Source organism: Lygodium microphyllum, chromosome 1, assembly GCF_053477565.2.
Source record: "Lygodium microphyllum isolate KBCC chromosome 1, Lygodium_microphyllum_v1.1.10, whole genome shotgun sequence".
Taxonomy (NCBI): Eukaryota; Viridiplantae; Streptophyta; class Polypodiopsida; order Schizaeales; family Lygodiaceae; genus Lygodium; species Lygodium microphyllum.
Genome location: NC_141135.1, coordinates 79,852,975 through 79,870,224, shown reverse-complemented (window position 1 = coordinate 79,870,224; position 17,250 = coordinate 79,852,975). Strand labels below are relative to the sequence as shown.

Genomic DNA, 17,250 nt, shown 5'->3' with positions numbered 1-17,250 from the left:
GTGGGGCCTCCCGTCACATGACCAACAAGAAAGGTCTATACAGTTCTATGCAGCCTCTACAAGAATCCATCACTGTGACGGTTGGAAATGATGCTAAATGCCCTGCTGCGGGCACAGGTACTATTTCTTTTGTTGCTGCAAATGGTGAAGTCAAAAAGCTTTCAAATGTGTTGTATGTTCCCGAAATCAAGAGAAATCTCTTATCAGTTGCTGCCATAACTGATCTTGGTCATGAAGTGAGGTTCAAGAAGACAGGTGCAGAAATTATTGATAGTGCTGGCACAATTGTTGGCAAAGGAGAAAGAAGGAACAACCTGTATGAGCTAAGTGCTCTTACAGCCACCACTGGAGTGGGCACAAGTAAGCTTTGTCATGAAAGGTTTGGACACATCGGATTTGCAGTATTGAAGGAGATGCAAAAGCAAGGTATGGTTGCTCACCTACCTACAATAACTGAATTGAAGGAACCATGTGAAGCTTGTATGATGGGCAAGCAACAAAGAAAGGCATTTCCACAAGAAAGCAAGAATAGAGCACAGGCTCCTCTAGAGTTGGTGCATGCTGACTTGTGTGGTAAGATGCCTACATAGGCCTTGGGAGGATCTTCTTATTTTATGTTGATTGTCGACGACTACAGTAGGAAGATGTGGGTGTACTTCCTTCGTGATAAGGCTCAAGCTTTTGGTAAGTTTAAAGAATGGCTAATACTTGTTGAGAATGAAACAGGGAAAAGTGTGAAGAAATTTAGAACAGATGGTGGTGGTGAGTTCAACTCAAAGGAGTTTGAAGGCTTTTGCAAGAGCAAAGGGATCAAGCGTCAATTGACGACGCCTCACACACCTCAGCAGAACGGTGTTGTGGAACGCAGGAATCGCACCATTGTGGAGATGGCAAGATGCATGCTAAAAGGCAAGGGATTGCCTAACCATTTTTGGGCTGAAGCTGTTAATACTGCAGTCTACATTCTAAATCGGAGCTATACAAAGGCTCTCAAGGGAAAAACACCTCATGAGGCTTACACTGGTAAGAAACCATCTGTCTCACATTTCAGAATTTTTGGATGTGAATGTTATGCACATGTTCCAAATGAGAAGAGAAACAAGTTACAACCAAAAAGCAGAAAATGTATCTTCTTGGGTTATAGTGATGACCAGAAGGCTTACAAATTATATGACCAAGAGGCAAAGAAGATCATCGCGAGCCGTGATGTGGTGTTCAAGGAGGAGCCGCATACAGTGGAGGAGGAGAAGGCAAGTTCTTCCACTTTATCATCAAGTGAAGAAGTAGTCCACTATGAGCCTGTCCCGAGAGCTATCCCTATCCTTAAGGAGGAGGAAGCATCATCTTCAGATGATGAGGAAAAAGTTCACCAACCTGACATCACCCCACTGGAAAAGCCATTGCCGCGCTGGGTGAAGCAGCTCTATGACCACAATAATCCTATGCCTGCATCTGTTGAGGAGAAGGCAGACGGACCAAGGAGGTCTCAGAGAATAGAGGAGCAAAGGAGGGCTTCTGCTCACATAGTCAATATGCTAGTGGATCGACCAGCAAAGCAGAAGGTTATTGGCACCAAGTGGATCTGGAAGGTAAAGTACAAGGCTGATGGTACCTTAGAAAAGTACAAAGCTAGACTGGTTGCCCAAGGATTTTCACAAGTTGAAGGGTTTGATTTTCAAGAGTCATTTGCCCCAACTGCCAGAATGACCACTATTCGCACAGTACTTGCAGTGGCTGCCCACAAGAAGTGGCCAGTGTACCAAATGGATGTTAAGTCAGTGTTCTTAAATGGTGACCTCAAGGAGGAGGTGTACGTGGCTCAACCACCAGGGTTTGAGGCCCCCCATTCTGAGAACAAAGTGTGTAAACTGAAGAAGGCATTGTATGGGCTGAAACAAGCCCCCAGAGCATCGTACCAGCGGATAGATAGGTTCTTTTTAAACCTAAACTTCAAACGATGTGCCTCAGATGCTAACTTGTATGTTTACAGGGATGGTAAAAAGTCTGTAGTGATTGTCCTATATGTGGACGACCTTCTTATTACAGGTGACTATGAAGATATGATCAACCAAACTCGAAAGGCTTTGAGCTCTGAGTTTGAAATGACAGACTTAGGCTTGCTGCACTATTGTTTGGGGATGGAAGTCTGGCAAGAGCCAGGAAAGATCTTCATCTCTCAGAAGAAGTATGCATGGGAGATCTTGAAGGCATTTGGCATGACCGAGTGCAAGGAGATAGCTACACCTATGGAGGTGAATGCAAAGTTATCCGTCGAGGATACATCAGCATTAGCAGACATTGGGAGGTATAGGAGGTTGGTTGGCAGTCTGATCTACTTGTGTAACACCAGACCAGATATCAGTTTTGCTGTTGGTGTTTTGAGCAGGTTCTCAAACAAACCTCATGAGAGTCATTGGAAGGCTGGGATGCGGGTGCTCAGATACTTGAAGAAAACTCTTGACTATGGTATCATATACAGTTTCGGAACTTCTCTTGTGGGGAACTGTGACTCAGATTGGGTAGGAGACATTGATTCCAGGAAGTCAGTTTCTGGTTATTGTTTCTCTTTGGGTTCAGGAATTTTCTCTTGGATTAGTAAGAAGCAACCAACAGTGGCATTGTCTTCTACCGAAGCAGAGTACAAGGCAGCTTGTTTTGCTGCATGTGAGGCCGTATGGTTGAGAAGGATTCTATGGCATATGGGAGTGCAGGATGAAGAACCAACTGTGCTGAGATGTGACAATCAGAGTAGCATCGCCATTGCCAAAAATCCAGTGTTTCATGCACGCACCAAACATATAGAGATCCAGTATCACTATGTGCGTGATTTGATGGAGGATGGGATAGTGGAATTGGTCTACTGTCCAACAGAGGAGAATGGAGCAGATATCTTCACCAAAGCACTTACGAAGGATTTGCTTCAAGTTCATCTTTAGAGACTCGGCATTGGGCCGAGGAGATAGTTCACCTATGGGTGGACATTGAGGGGGGGTGTTAGATATGATCAATGCCCCACCTCATTAGGTGCTACCAATGATCCATGGTGCTCAAAGTTGTAAGGCCCCCATTATGAGGAGAAGCCAAATGTGAGCCCGGACATTGGTTGAGTCCTGACTTGTATATCAGATGAGGTCAAGCTGGTAGCAACTCGAGGCACATTGCATTGAGTTGCGAGGTAAGGGAATATTCCTTGGAATATTCCCTGGCCGACTAGTGGAGGCTCATATGGTAGGTCGGTCAGCAGGCCCCGACCTAACGACCTTCACGGGCTATAAAAGCTAAACCCCTTCGCAGCCATCACTCACTCATCTTTCACCCAGTTAGAGTTGTTGTTCCAGCTAGCCTTAAGCTCTTCACCTATCTTCTGTCTAGATCGCCATCTAAGCTTCACATAGTGGAAGCGCACGGGTGGACAGAGCCATCTTTGTATCAGTTGTTTGGAGTTAAAGAATTTACTGATTCTCCTCTTATCTATTGTGTACTCTCTATCTCTTTCTCAGATTCTGTTCGCTGCGCCGTGTATATTTTACATTCTTTTTCTTCTCACATTCGATCAAGGCTGCCATAAGGGAGGGCACGAGCTCGCATCATGGGCTCCATCTCCTTCGAGGTCTTTCATCTGTAGATTAGAACGTATGGGATCCCCAAAGGCTGTGACTTCTTCTTTGACTGCTGCTACTCCTTTCCTATGTTTTCTGCTTGTGGTGAGTCAAGGCCTTGAGCAGTGAGAACGGACTGAATAATCACGGCCTCTTCATCATCAGACATCACAGGAAGGACTTCTAGACTAGCAAGAGTATGCAGTAGTAGGCATCTAAGGAAGGTAACAATGACAAAATCTTCTTCGTCGACACCAAAAGAATCATCTTCATAAGCTTCGTTCTCGTAGACTTCTCCTTTGGCTTTGATTAATTCATCCAGCTTGCAAAAGAATGATGCAAGCTCCAGGTGGGGTGCAATTTCTAGACAACTATGGCTTCTTCTCGTGCATAGGCGGCTTCCTCTTCTTTGTCAAGGTTCTCGGTAGGAGTCAATAGAGAGGGATCCACAGAAATTGGGCTTCCTGGGCTGCATCTTCTTCTGCTACCTTTCTATCATTGGCTGCTTGCACTAAAGCAGGGTCGACAGCATCATCGACCAGCACCGCAAAATTCGCTAAAGCGGATGATAGCTTCGATAAAAAAAACGTGCTTCCAATTATCCAGGTTGCTTCAGAACATCCAGTCATATGTGATTATCACATGTTGCCTTCACTGCGCAATGATTCAGCCGACTAGCTCTCTTCTAGATGAGTAAGTTGTTGTTTCCCTTCAACAGTAATCCCCAAAAGCCGGTTGAAAGCCTCCTCCCCCACTTCTTTGATGGCAAACTCCATCTGCTTTTTTTATTTGGACTTATCTCCCCTGTTTTTTCCATTCATTGCTTTCTCCTCCCCAGACGGCCTACAATAACCCCCCTTTTTGACCAAAAAAGCGGGCCCACCCACTCCCCACACATACATAAGCTCATTTTCTAGAAATACAACTGGGTCAAGATCCCTGATAGCTGCCTTCAACAGACCAGGTGCATCTTCAAAGTTGTACGGGCTAAGAACCTTAAGACCTGGACAAGATCCATACCATGCAGCAAAGCATTGTGAGTGCTGTGCAGCAACACCAGCTGCTGCTCTATTGGGACCCTTGGAGACAATAGGAACATAAATTTTCCCTGCAGACATGTAGTTTGTTTTGGCTGCTGAATTGATGATGTGATCAATTGCCTGCATGGCAAAGTTGAATGTCATAAACTGCATTGTGAGTGCTGTGCAGCAACACCAGCTGCTGCTCTATTGGGACCCTTGGAGACAATAGGAACATAAATTTTCCCTGCAGACATGTAGTTTGTTTTAGGTGCTGAATTGATGATGTGATCAATTGCCTGCATGGCAAAGTTGAATGTCATAAACTCTACAATTGGTTTTAGGCCATGAAAAGCTGCCCCTACACCAATGCCTGTAAATCCTGCCTCGGTAATGGGTGTATCAAGCACCCTTTCTCGCCCAAACTTCTGTAAGAGAAAACTGCACCTTTGTGCATCAACATCTAATGATCTACAATGTCCAAAGGCATCATATTGGCTTGACAGCTGTTTACAACTGCCAAAGTTCTTTCACTCTGTACTAGTGCACCACAAGCTTGAAGGGCAATGGAGAATGTCTGATGATCTGGACTAATACCTTCCTCATGCATTTTCTTGTAAGCTTGAAACAAGGTTTCTTCCAAATCTTGCTCTAAGTAAACAGACAGCAATGAAATCCAAAGAACGATGTCGCACTCAGCTAGCCCGTGAAACCATTTTTATGCTTCCATAATGCTTCTACACTTGCCGTACATAGAGATCATGGTACCCTCAATAAACATGTCTAGATGAATATTTCTACAAGCATTAGCATATGTTAGGTTTCCATACTTGGCATTCATGCCAACTAGAGCATTACAAATAAGTTACTCTTGCTCCAACCCCCTCTCCACTATACTGCCCACGCAGAACAAAATGCAAACACAACGACTAAGTATGTACAAAGTAACAAATGTCACACACACAACTTTTTGGTGGATTCCACACCTCGGATGCGCAGCAGTACGACAACGGTTTCTTCGACCATATGCGAAATGGGCCAAGTCTTTCTAACATTATCGTTATGATTGCAAGTGTATGTTATGTTTTAAGTGTGGGGATGCGAGAGTTCAATCGGTTGACGAGTCCTAGGTTATGTTGCTGCATCTAACCCTGCCCGGTAAGGTCTTAAGTGTGGGGATGCGTCCCTGCGCATCTATTTTGCATATCATAATGAAAATACATCTATCCACCTCCAAATGGAGAAATTCATTTTCTATGCTCTGATTGGGTCCCTACCCCACTCATCCGTTCTATTTCACCCTGTCCCCAGGGTTGTTCCTTGTCCGTTTGCCTTTATCCTTTGTTTTTCCATTTTTCCATGTGAACGCACCCTACAATCACTGAGACTCACATCCAAGCTTGTAGCCTTGTTCCTTCCTCCGAAGTGGCCCTTTTTCCTTTTTGTACACCCTTGTTCTGACTTACGGTTCATTCGCTATCCCATTTTGAACAGTTTTATGTTTTTTCATGTGAACGTATCCTACGTTCACTGGACCTGATATCTGATTATGTAACCTAGTTTGTTCCTTTGACTGACACACTTTTTCTTTTTACATCCCCTTGTTCTGGCTTACTATTTTTCAGTTATTAATTTTTTCAGCAATTTCTGCTAATTGAATATATTTCCATGTGAACGTGTCCTTCTCGTTTCAAAATAGCAATCTAACATACCAGCCCTGTCCTAGGCCTTCCCTTGGACATATTTTCTTTTTATACCCTGTCCTTCCAGTGTACGGGTTGTCTATTATTAATTTTTGCGAGTTTTCGTGTCTTTTTCGTGGGTATTTTTACTTTTTTTTCATGTGAACCTACCATGTTCTCCTTTGAATTCCATTCTAACTAGATAGCCTTGTCCGGACACCCTTCTGCACAATTATCTTTTTTTTCTCTGCCCTGTTTTGCCCTTTGGATTTTTTGTTATTGATTTTTATTGGTGTTTTTAAGCTCCATTTTCTTGCTTTTTCCATGTGAACGCCTTCTAACCCCAGCGGAACTACGATTTGATGTGGGAGCCTTGAAGATTTTATTTGTCCAGTTATTTTTCCTTTTTACTGCCCCTCGTTCTGTATACAATACATCCTTTCCAACAAAATAAGAAACCTGGTAGGAAAAGCTTGTGCGAAGTAATAAAGAATATCCTTCTGAGCAGTAGTCACATCCACATTCGGATTGATGATAAAACGGAAGATACACTTGCGAGTGTTCAGATTAGACTGTTGATGCATAAAAGCAAGGTACCAGCAAAAATGAGCTGCAAGACGTACAGAGGTATCCTCAGAATGAGCATGCACTCGAGCAAAATGAAGGTAAGAGTTCGATCATTCTGCAGAGGTATCCCAGGACCCTGGAATGAAAGGCCAGTTAAACACCGGTCCTGTCATGGAATCGTGCAGTGTCCATTGTCTTCGACGAAGTATATCACTATCATACCCTGGTGTATCCAGCACTTTCTGAAGAGGAAGAGTAATGTAATCGGAAGGAGAGGGGAATGGAATAAGAGGAGAGCATTGTAAAGGAGGATAGGATAGATCATAAAAAGAAGGGAAATGAAGAGATAAGGAACATGGAAGAGATGGAAAATTTAGTAAAAACATATGAAGGGAATCTGCTCAGAAAGAAAAAGGAACAGGAGGAACTACAAGATGAGATTGAGAAGGGGTAGGTGATTATGTCGGATTGGCAATGAAAGGACAAAAAGTAAAAACAAGAATGTGAGGGAAATTAGAAGGAGTAAAAGAAAACAGAGGAATAGTGTCAAGGTTGGAAGTGAGGAGGGAAATATACAATGGAAAACGATAGGACATAAGAGAATAAGACAAAAGATCAGTGGGATCTAATGGATAAAAAGAGCAACGATAAGCAAGATCTTAGAAAAAAGAATCAGTGAATAATCGATGATCAACAATATGATGCAAAAATTGAGTTTGCAAAGGCTGGATATCAGATTTGTGGAATACACCCCTGAGATGACGAGGTTCCAAAGCAACATCTTCAAAAGGTAGATGCCAAGCATGTCCTCTACACCAAGACGTCTGCTCATGATAATGCTTCAAACTATCTGCTAGCAGGAGCTCAACTGAGTGCACATACATCACTACTTGTAAGATGACATCTCCCATATACAAATTCAAATCCTCCTCATCAGGAATCTGCAAATGCCTCGTAAGATACATGAAATACAACAATTGTACTTCATGGGAAATCAGCTCATCAACAAATCTTTCAAACACAGACTTCAATAAATCTCAGACCACAAATTCTGCCACCCATCCTCTGCAGGTTCTAAATCCACATTGCTCAAAGAGATATACAAGGCAAAATGCTGCTGACTATACTTGATCAAGAAAGACGGTGGGGGTGACACCAGCTCAGCATAACTAGTAAAATCATCCTGCACACAATTAAAACGTTGTTGAAGGCATTTGACCTTAGCAGAAAAACCATTACACAACTTTGCCTTCTGCTGTAACTGGTCAAGCTCCTCGTTGATAGATACTACAGAAGAAACCACAAGAGGTGGAGGAACAGAAAGAGTAACAATCTTCTGATTAAGCTCTGCAATCATCTTCTTCTGTGACTCAACTGTTTCTTGAGAAGACTGTAGCTGACCCTCACAAGTACCTAGCCTACTGGCTAAGTCAATCATCTCCTCAAGGGCAGAATTCTTCTCTTTAATCAAAGACATATTCTCTGCTTCGAGGGTAACTACTTGATCTTCTAACTTCTAAATGGTGGCCTTCTGGGAATCCATCAGGGTAGTAGCTTTAGTCATTTGTCTATTGATATGCGTTAGGGTGGCTTTCTCAGATGCTAGATTCTCCAAAGCCTTACTCAATTGACTAGTCAGGGAATCCACTTTGTCTTGCAAGGAAGTATACACCCTTGTGTAAATGGACCGAAGACAAGTCATCAATGAAGTCTTTAATGTAGCCTGGATACCTGAAAAACTAGCTGAGAAAGCAAAGGTCTAGCTAACATTGTTTGTAAGGAAGCAGGGATCTATTTATCCAACTGCCCATCTCTTTTTGCTGTAAATAGATTAGGTCATGACAAGAATAAAGGAAGGGAACTAGTGGAAACAAAAGGAATGGAGTCATGTGCAGGAGAATCTGAAACTCAAATAGAAACAGGGTTAAGGGGCCCTTTAGTACGTATTCTTTTACTGCGAGAGAATCTAGCAAGGGCTCATCCTCCGAATCATAATTGGGATGTAATGAAGGAGGAGTTGGAATAGAAGGTGGAGGCTGCTTCGGAAGAGGAGCAGGATCAGGAACTAGCACACTACCAGGAGGAGGTGTAAGGGAGATAATCTTTTGAAGAAAAACACCGTGGGAAACATTATTGTCCTCACCCTTCTGAACTCTCTGAAAATGATGATCCATCTTCGCGAGCATGAATGCTACCCAATTGAACTTGGCTCCCTCTAGGATCCTAACAAAAGCAATGAACAACTCCTTCGAGAGACATTTGGAAGCAGGCTTCCCTAACATGAACTTGTCTTGCAGAAACTGGTAAAGTTGTTTCCATACCGGGGAGCAGATGTGAGCTACAGAAATCCCACAACTGGTGATAACTTTGCTAGAGACCAAAGGAGTAGAGGTTTCTTTCTGCAAGAGAGAAAGAATCTCCTCAGCTGCAGTCAATAATTGATTTCCACTAGGGACGAAAGACGCTGAAAGAGGCACACAACGCATCACCAATATTGGCAGTGGACAAGCAAAAGCGTCAGTTATAAACCAAGTCCGACTAGTTCTTGTAGGATTTCAAGGAGTAGCAAATCGTGTTGTCCACTGGCGAAAACTTCAAAGCCACTTAAGGACGAAGACCAGTATGACGAATGCAGTCCACCTCCAGGAGAAGAGCATAGTCATGCACCAGCAACGGCACATGCTGAATGACAATATTAGAAGGAATAGAGGTAGATGCCATTCAGACTACAACAAAAAACCCACACACACAACCAAGGAAAAAGACGAAAAAATTCTTGCAAGACCTAGACAAATCATCACTGAGAAGAATATCAAAACAAAAGACATACAACCAAACCAGACTGGACCAGACTTCCCCAAACAATCCACATCCTATAGAAAAATTTTGACATAACCTACATACTCGTGCGACCGAAAGCTTCTGCAACAAGCAGGCACCCAAGACCCCGTAGAATCAAGCAATCAAAAATAAAAATGCAAACACACCATACCCCAGATAATGACCAGACTCAAATACAATCCAAGACTTGGACCAATAGAATAAAGAGAGATGAACAAGACTGACATCTCTGACTTAACAAATCTCAACCCCCGTAAACGCATTACATAAACCTATGGTGCAGTGAACATGGATGGGTGAACACTATCGAATTCATTTTAACCATGTACAAATCAGATTGCAGTTCGTTATTAATTAACCATTAATGCATAGTGAGTCAATTCCGCAATCCCAACCGCTACTTAGACTGACTTAACTGACTGGGGGTCTCTAAAATGCAATTCATTGTTATAACTTACATGATTTGTGGCACAAAGCGCATGCATGCGTGATGGCGGGGGTTCATTTTAATTACAAATAAATTATGTTTGTAGTACGTGTGCACATGCACAATTATGGATTTATTTTAGAAAATTATGTGGGTTATTATGACATGTGCTCGTGCAACAGCGGGGTTCCTTTTACAATTAACAATCGGGTTCCTTTTAAATTAAAAATTAATGAAGTGCATTCTGTTTATTTGGTGGGTGCAACGGTCAGTTGATTTTATTACAATTACATGTGTATTACGGTGCAATGTGAGAGAGGAAAAAAGAGAAAAAACCTGGCAACGTGTGGGGTTGTCTGCAAAGTTTGATACCACGTTCTCCAAAAAAAAAGGAAAGGCGTAATCCACAAATACTCCACACAACAGACAAAAGGTCGACTAAAACTAGTCGTCTTGTCGTACAGAAAAACGAAAAAACAACTAACACATTAACCAAAAATAATGAAACAAATGATACATATGACCAAAACAAAAAGATGGATATGTTGGGATATTGAATTGATTAGGATTTATGGTTATATTTTTTTAAAAAAATAAATAATATGTTTTGGTGTTTTATTTATTTTTAAACGATGTGAACATGAAATTTCAACAACCAATCATGAGTATCAAGTATTAATCAAATTTGATTCACATTATTCATTTTATTTTTTACATTTAAAATGAGTTTTATATGAATTTGGATATCAAAATCAAGGTTTTGTCTTCAAATAATACTACGGCCACTTAGAAAAGCATTTTCAATTGGTCAAATATTCTCAAAATATACAAGGGAGTTTATGAAATTTTTTAAATTTTTTTGAAATTATTCTAGTATTTTTATCAATTTTTAATGAATTTTGGTCTTTTTTTAATTTTTGAAAAGAATTTCCAACTTTTGAAATTTTTGCAATTTTTTTCTGAGATTTTCAATTTGAAAAATATTTCAATTGTTTGCAAAAAATATTGGAGATTTTTCAGGAAATTCTTTCGTAATTTTTTTGGATTTTAAATAAATTTTAATGAATATTTGAATTTTTTATGTGTTTTTTGAGATTTTGGGAGCCCCAAGAGGAACACCAAGGAAAAGGGGATTCTACTGCAAGAAAATCTATCTTATAACATCAACAAGCTTTTATTTCATTCTTTTGATGACCAAAACAAAGAAAACAACAAATCTTCACGTATCATCATAGTAGATATCTCCCATGGATTTGATAGAATCAACCATAATCTTCAACATCTTCATAGAATCCATCAATAGAACGAAGAACAAAAAAGAATACATCATTTTTAAATGAAAATCAATCACATAGTATTCATCTTCAATGTCTTCATAGTTTTCTCTCTCAATCTCTCATAGAAAGATACATAGTTTTCATAGAATTGGCTATATTTGACTCTCTCTCTCTCTCTCTCTCTCTCTCTCTCTCAATAATACAACATCTCCTCACTACAATACTCAATAATGACTCTCAATAATCCTTCTTAGGTCGTGGATACACCTCCCAAGAGGTATGTCTGTGTTGAAGAGGCACCAGAGCCACTACAGTAACCCTTTATATCTCGCTCATGTCTCTGTCACTTCAGTCTTCTCTTCAGTCTTCAGCAACTGTTTCTTCCATTTTTTTTAAGCTCTTTTGAACTTAGATTCATCCTTTCCAAAAGTTAGAAAACTTTCCCAAAGTCACACATAACATTCTACAGAACACTTACAGAAGATCTACAGAACAGAACAGAACATAAATAGAAACAAAGCAGAGACAGAACATAGACATAATGTTTACAGAGGATTTACCGAAGGTTACAAAAGGTTATCAGAAAACAGAAAATCCTCATAACTCATACTAAAACCATTCCAAACTATCAAAAACTCTTCAATAAACTTTCAAAAGATTTCAACCTTCATAAATCATCAATCTATACTTCATACAGAAGAAATCAGAACAAAACAGAAGCTATACTACAAACTCCATATTCGGGATTTTGGGAATTTCCCATCAATATGGGAAAACCAAATCAAAATGGATTTCATGAATTTTGGGAATTTCATTAATTTGGAACTTGGTGCAATTAAACATATTTCTGCTTATGGTTGTTTCCAAGAGATTGAAAAAAACTCAAAAAGGTGGTGCTAATAAACACCTTAGTTTTAATATCCTTGAAATATTCAAGGAAAATCTTCAGTTGATGGATTCTTGTAGACTTTCTTTAACATTCAATACAACCTTTGGGGGAATTTTAAATTTTTTGGGAGATTTTGTACCTTTCTTCATCCAAGAGAAGACAATACTATCTATTGTTTCCCATCGTTCAGGATCTTTTTTGTTGCACATCCAATATTTATCCCAACAATTAAAATACACATCTGCATCTGTAGCATTTTGACGATTACAAACTGGTGCCCAATATTGTATACGTACCTTGTTGAAGTTTTTGGAATGTCTATTTGTATCCACCTCACTTTGTGCAACACCCAGCCATATTGAATATACTGGATCTGAAGGTCTAACAAGCACAAAGTCATCTTTCTTAACATCAAGCATTGGTTCAAATGCATGTTTGGGTCGTTTGCTCAGAGGACCACAATAGTAATCATTCAACTCTTCCAATCCAATGAAGTCATCTGCATTATCTACATCTACATTGGTTACATCACTTTGTGTTCTTGGCAAAAAATCTAGGAAAAATAAATCTTCTTGGACATTTGGATTTTGAAGAGCGTAGATCATATGTTTCCAATAATCAATCACTGGTGTTATAAACTTTGTGAACTCTGCTTCAGGTCCTTGTACATTTGACCATCTTTCCCAGTACTTCAAATAATCTTTAACTCCACTTACTACTTCTTGATGATCCTTAACGTACTCAAACATGGGCAGCAACATTGGAACACCCTTTGGAAGAGAAGGCTTTCCTGCAAGGTCTCTCTTCCATAATTCAATGCCACCTTCTCTTGGTAACCAGTCAGGGGACTTTGGATGCATCTTGTATTGCATGATAGGTGTATCTCCTTGCATATAAAACCGAAATTGAAGAGGTTTTGAGTGACCAAAAGGTGTATCTTTCGAATCACACAAGTATCCCTCAATGTATCTCTTAAAGTCAGGCATATGTGTCAATAAGAAAGGTGTAGGACTAGTCATCTGGCATGATTGAAAATGTTGCATAAGGTGAGGAAAAGTGAAGGTCATGCTCGTCCTTAGTTTCTCTGAAAATTTGCTGAACATTGCATCAATGTCTTCATGTGTATGACCCACCATGAGAAACCCAAGCTGGATCATCTTGAATGTTCCTCGTGTAACAAGCAATGATAGATATGCAAAGAGATAGCGATTTTTGTTTTCTGACCCACAATTATCAAGTTGGAGTAGTAAGTTCTCTGGCAATCGTTTGAAATGATGATGGTCATCCTGTGGTGTATTATCTTCCATGCATGATTTATTTTTTGCAACACCTTGATGGTGGTCTAGTGCTTTTTTCGAGTTGAGGGCATTTAGTAGCACAGAGGTTGATCTTGGCATTCCATCTACTTGTAGATCCCATTTGCATGCCTATGTAGTCGCTCCAAGTTCCTAAAGCACAATGACAATGAGGCAATTGTGAAGTTAGGATCATGAGGCCATAGATCGAGTGAGAAATGTCCATATCTACCTTCTCCATGTCCATGTGTAATCATGTCTATTAAAGAAACTGGTAGTTGAGTAGATCTTTCAGTCTCTTTTGATCGAAGCCTTAACCTGGGGATAGTTGTCTTTTGTTGGTCCATTTTATCATGTATGATGCACAAGTTTTTATCTGGATCTAATGCTGAGGCCAAGCGCCAACTGTAGTATATGTTTCGAAAACTTTGTTGCTGTAGCATGTGACATTGACGCTTCTTTAGAAGCACATTTCGCTCTTGAAGACACTTTGTTGCTGCAAGTTGCTCTTTGATCTCTGAGCAAATACTACATTTGGAAAACTCACTTGTCTTTGATAAGGTTACATGCTTGAACTCTGTGTTCCAAATACGATTGAAGGTGGACAAGGACATTTGCTTACATCCAATACCACTCAATGTTGTATTTACTTCTACCCATATATCTACCTGCTTGTAAACATCTGGGATGACCAATTGTGTCTCCCTTGATCCATCTTGCATTGTTCTACTCTTGTGTGGCATTTGCTCTGCATTCTTCTTAACAAAGTCTCTAAGGATGGCTCTTCCCATCTCTGTGTGATCCCAACCTGCTCTTATTACCCCCTTGTTTCCATGCATTGCCCTCCTCACGCCATGCTCAAATTGTGTTTTGTACCTGTAAAAAGATGTCTTTGGGATTCCATGAATCTCATACCATGCCCTTCCACGTACCACTTGTCCATTGAAGATAAAGCTGTACTTCCTTGTTCCCAAGTAATCAATCCTGCATGATGATTCAAACTTGTCATAAACATAGTTTGTGCGATCTTCAAATTGCAATCCCCAAAAGTATTTACGTAATTGTTGCATTGCTTCTCTATCAGCAAATTGACAACACTTTTCTTGGCAACAATCAATCATGGAAACCTGTGAAATGGAGTCCATAGAAGTCCTCAAGTTTGCACCTTTAGGGGCAATAATTCGAGGCTTTCTATTGACCATACAATATGATCTCTTCTAAACAAAAACTGATTTTTTTGCAGAAACATAATCTTCATTGGTATCTTCCATGTTTTTGGCACAAGCATTTGTAGAGACAAATTGCATGTATGATTGTTGTTGTAGCAGTGATGTTCCATCATCAAAGGTCACTTGTTTAATAGGCCATCTTTCCAAAGTGACAAAGTGGAGGTTGTCATCTATGCATGTTCCTGTGGTTTGATCAAGGGCTTTATCTACCACCACACCAACATCCTCTTCTCCTAGGAATTCAAAGTTTATCACATCATATGGAAAAGCCAATAATATAACCCCTATCCCAACACACACAGTGTTGCCTTCTGTCCATAGCATCACTCTACGTTCTCTCCAACTTTCACGAATGCTAAGCACATCAATATCCTCAGAAGGTAGGACATGGTCTGATTTGTAATCATCTCCTCCGTCATGAATTGTTATTGAGTTCGAAACAACCACCACATCTTTCTTTCCCCATTTTGCAAAACCACCTACAGCTTCATGAACCTTCATTGCATCAATTGTTGGGAATGGCAAATACGTTGCTACATTTAAACATTTATCAATAGTCACTGAAATATATCCAACTTCAAGTGTTTCTCCATGGCATGTCTCATTTGGATGTATTGCATGCACTCTATTAAGTGCAACAATCTCATAATCAACTAGCAAATTCACAGTTTCTCCAAAATAAAATTCGTTATTCATGATACCTGTACAAGTGAGAAAACAGAGATTTTATCATTTGTATGTTGTCACCTCTCATAAAGAAGATAATAGTGATGAAATTGCTAAATACAATGAAGTATCAAATTTCATTGAAACAAGAAAAGTACTTAAACATTAGATAGAATGAGTCTAACTTCCATAATAGAAAGTATTAATGGAAACATCGTACAGAAAGAAGGGGATAGATTTGACCATATGGCCAAAAAAAAACTTTCTCATGAACTGTGCCACCCTAAAGTAAATAAGAAAAGTTTCTTCTATTATTTTTAGTTGCCTTAATTTTATTTTATTTTATTAGCTACTCTTTGAGTAAGCAAAAACTTCCTTGTGTGTTCTCATTGGGAAAAGATATAGCAGATGTTCAAAACTTGTACTATATCTAGTCAACACGAGAACAATGATTAAAATTATTTATAATGTGTATAGGAAAAGATTTAGCCACCTGGTCAAAAATCTATTGTATGCATTCCATACCATAGCAAATATAAAAATTATTTGTGATCCCCATAGGGGAAAACATAGTCAAATGATTGAAACCTTTGTTGTATGTATTTCACATAACAAAAAGGATAAAAGCTCATTGTGGTCTCCATATAAAACTATTTAGCCAAATGGTCAAAACTCAAGCCAAATACATATAACAAGGATAAAAGTTCATTGTGATCTTTATGGAAAAAGATTTAGCCAGATGGTCAAAACCTCTATTGCAACTATTTTACACAAGCCTTAGGATTAAAATTTTTTGTGATATCCACAAGAAAAGATTTAGCCATATGGTCAAAACATGTATTTAACCTAGATAATAGCAAGAATAATAATTTTTTGTGATGTCCATAGAACAAGATTTAGCCAAATGTTCAAAGCCTTTATTGTATGCCAACAAGAATAAATAATTTATGTGATCTCCATCGGAAAATATTTGATCAAATGATCAAAACCTTTATTTCATGTATTCCAAATGACAACAAGGATAAAGATATTCTTTAGAAACTTTGACCTTGTGCTTAAATGTTGAAACCACAATGACCTCTAAAGAATAGGAGATTTCATTCCCTATGACACAATGTTATAAATATTGAGGAAATTTTAGCATCAATTAGAAGCTATTTGAGAAGGAAAGATAATTTTTATCATGGTTAAATATTTATAAATCTTATACTACCTACTTGTTGATAATAGTAAAGTGCATCATATTACATTTTATTTTTAAGTTATACTATTTTAGTCTAAATCATGTTATATTAGTATATCGTACTGTGTGCATATTATGGAATATATTATCAAAATATATTTTAAAAATATATATATTAAATTAATTTATTAATAATTAATAAATAATAATTTAAATATATTAAATCATATTTTGTAAGATTATGTATATTAAATGTATCTAATATGTAATGTGTAATATCATTGAGGATTTTGAACCCACCTTAGTGATAATTCGAGAGTCGAATCTCTAGTAGGGTAGGATACAGAGTATGTAGGCAAAATCTCTAGCTATGAAAATAGGGGCAATATCCCAATGGTGGGTTCTTAAGGAGGGGCGGGGGGGAAGAAGCTGGTCTAGGAGAAATGCCCCTGGTAAGAGTTTGAGGACAATGTCTTCCTCGATGGAGGTTTGGGAGCAATGCCTCGAGTTGGGGTTTCGGGATAGCGCGCGTTGTAGGAATTTGGGGGCAAAGCTCCCAATGGGAGGTTTAAGCAG

General features: G+C 39.3%; 1 pseudogene; it reads right to left on the bottom strand.

Annotated features, from left to right (window-relative positions):
* Window positions 1-4,779: 4,779 nt before the first annotated feature.
* Window positions 4,780-5,381, bottom strand: LOC148041302 (pyruvate dehydrogenase E1 component subunit beta-1, mitochondrial pseudogene; annotated as a pseudogene).
* Between the last annotated feature and the right edge of the window lie 11,869 nt (window positions 5,382-17,250).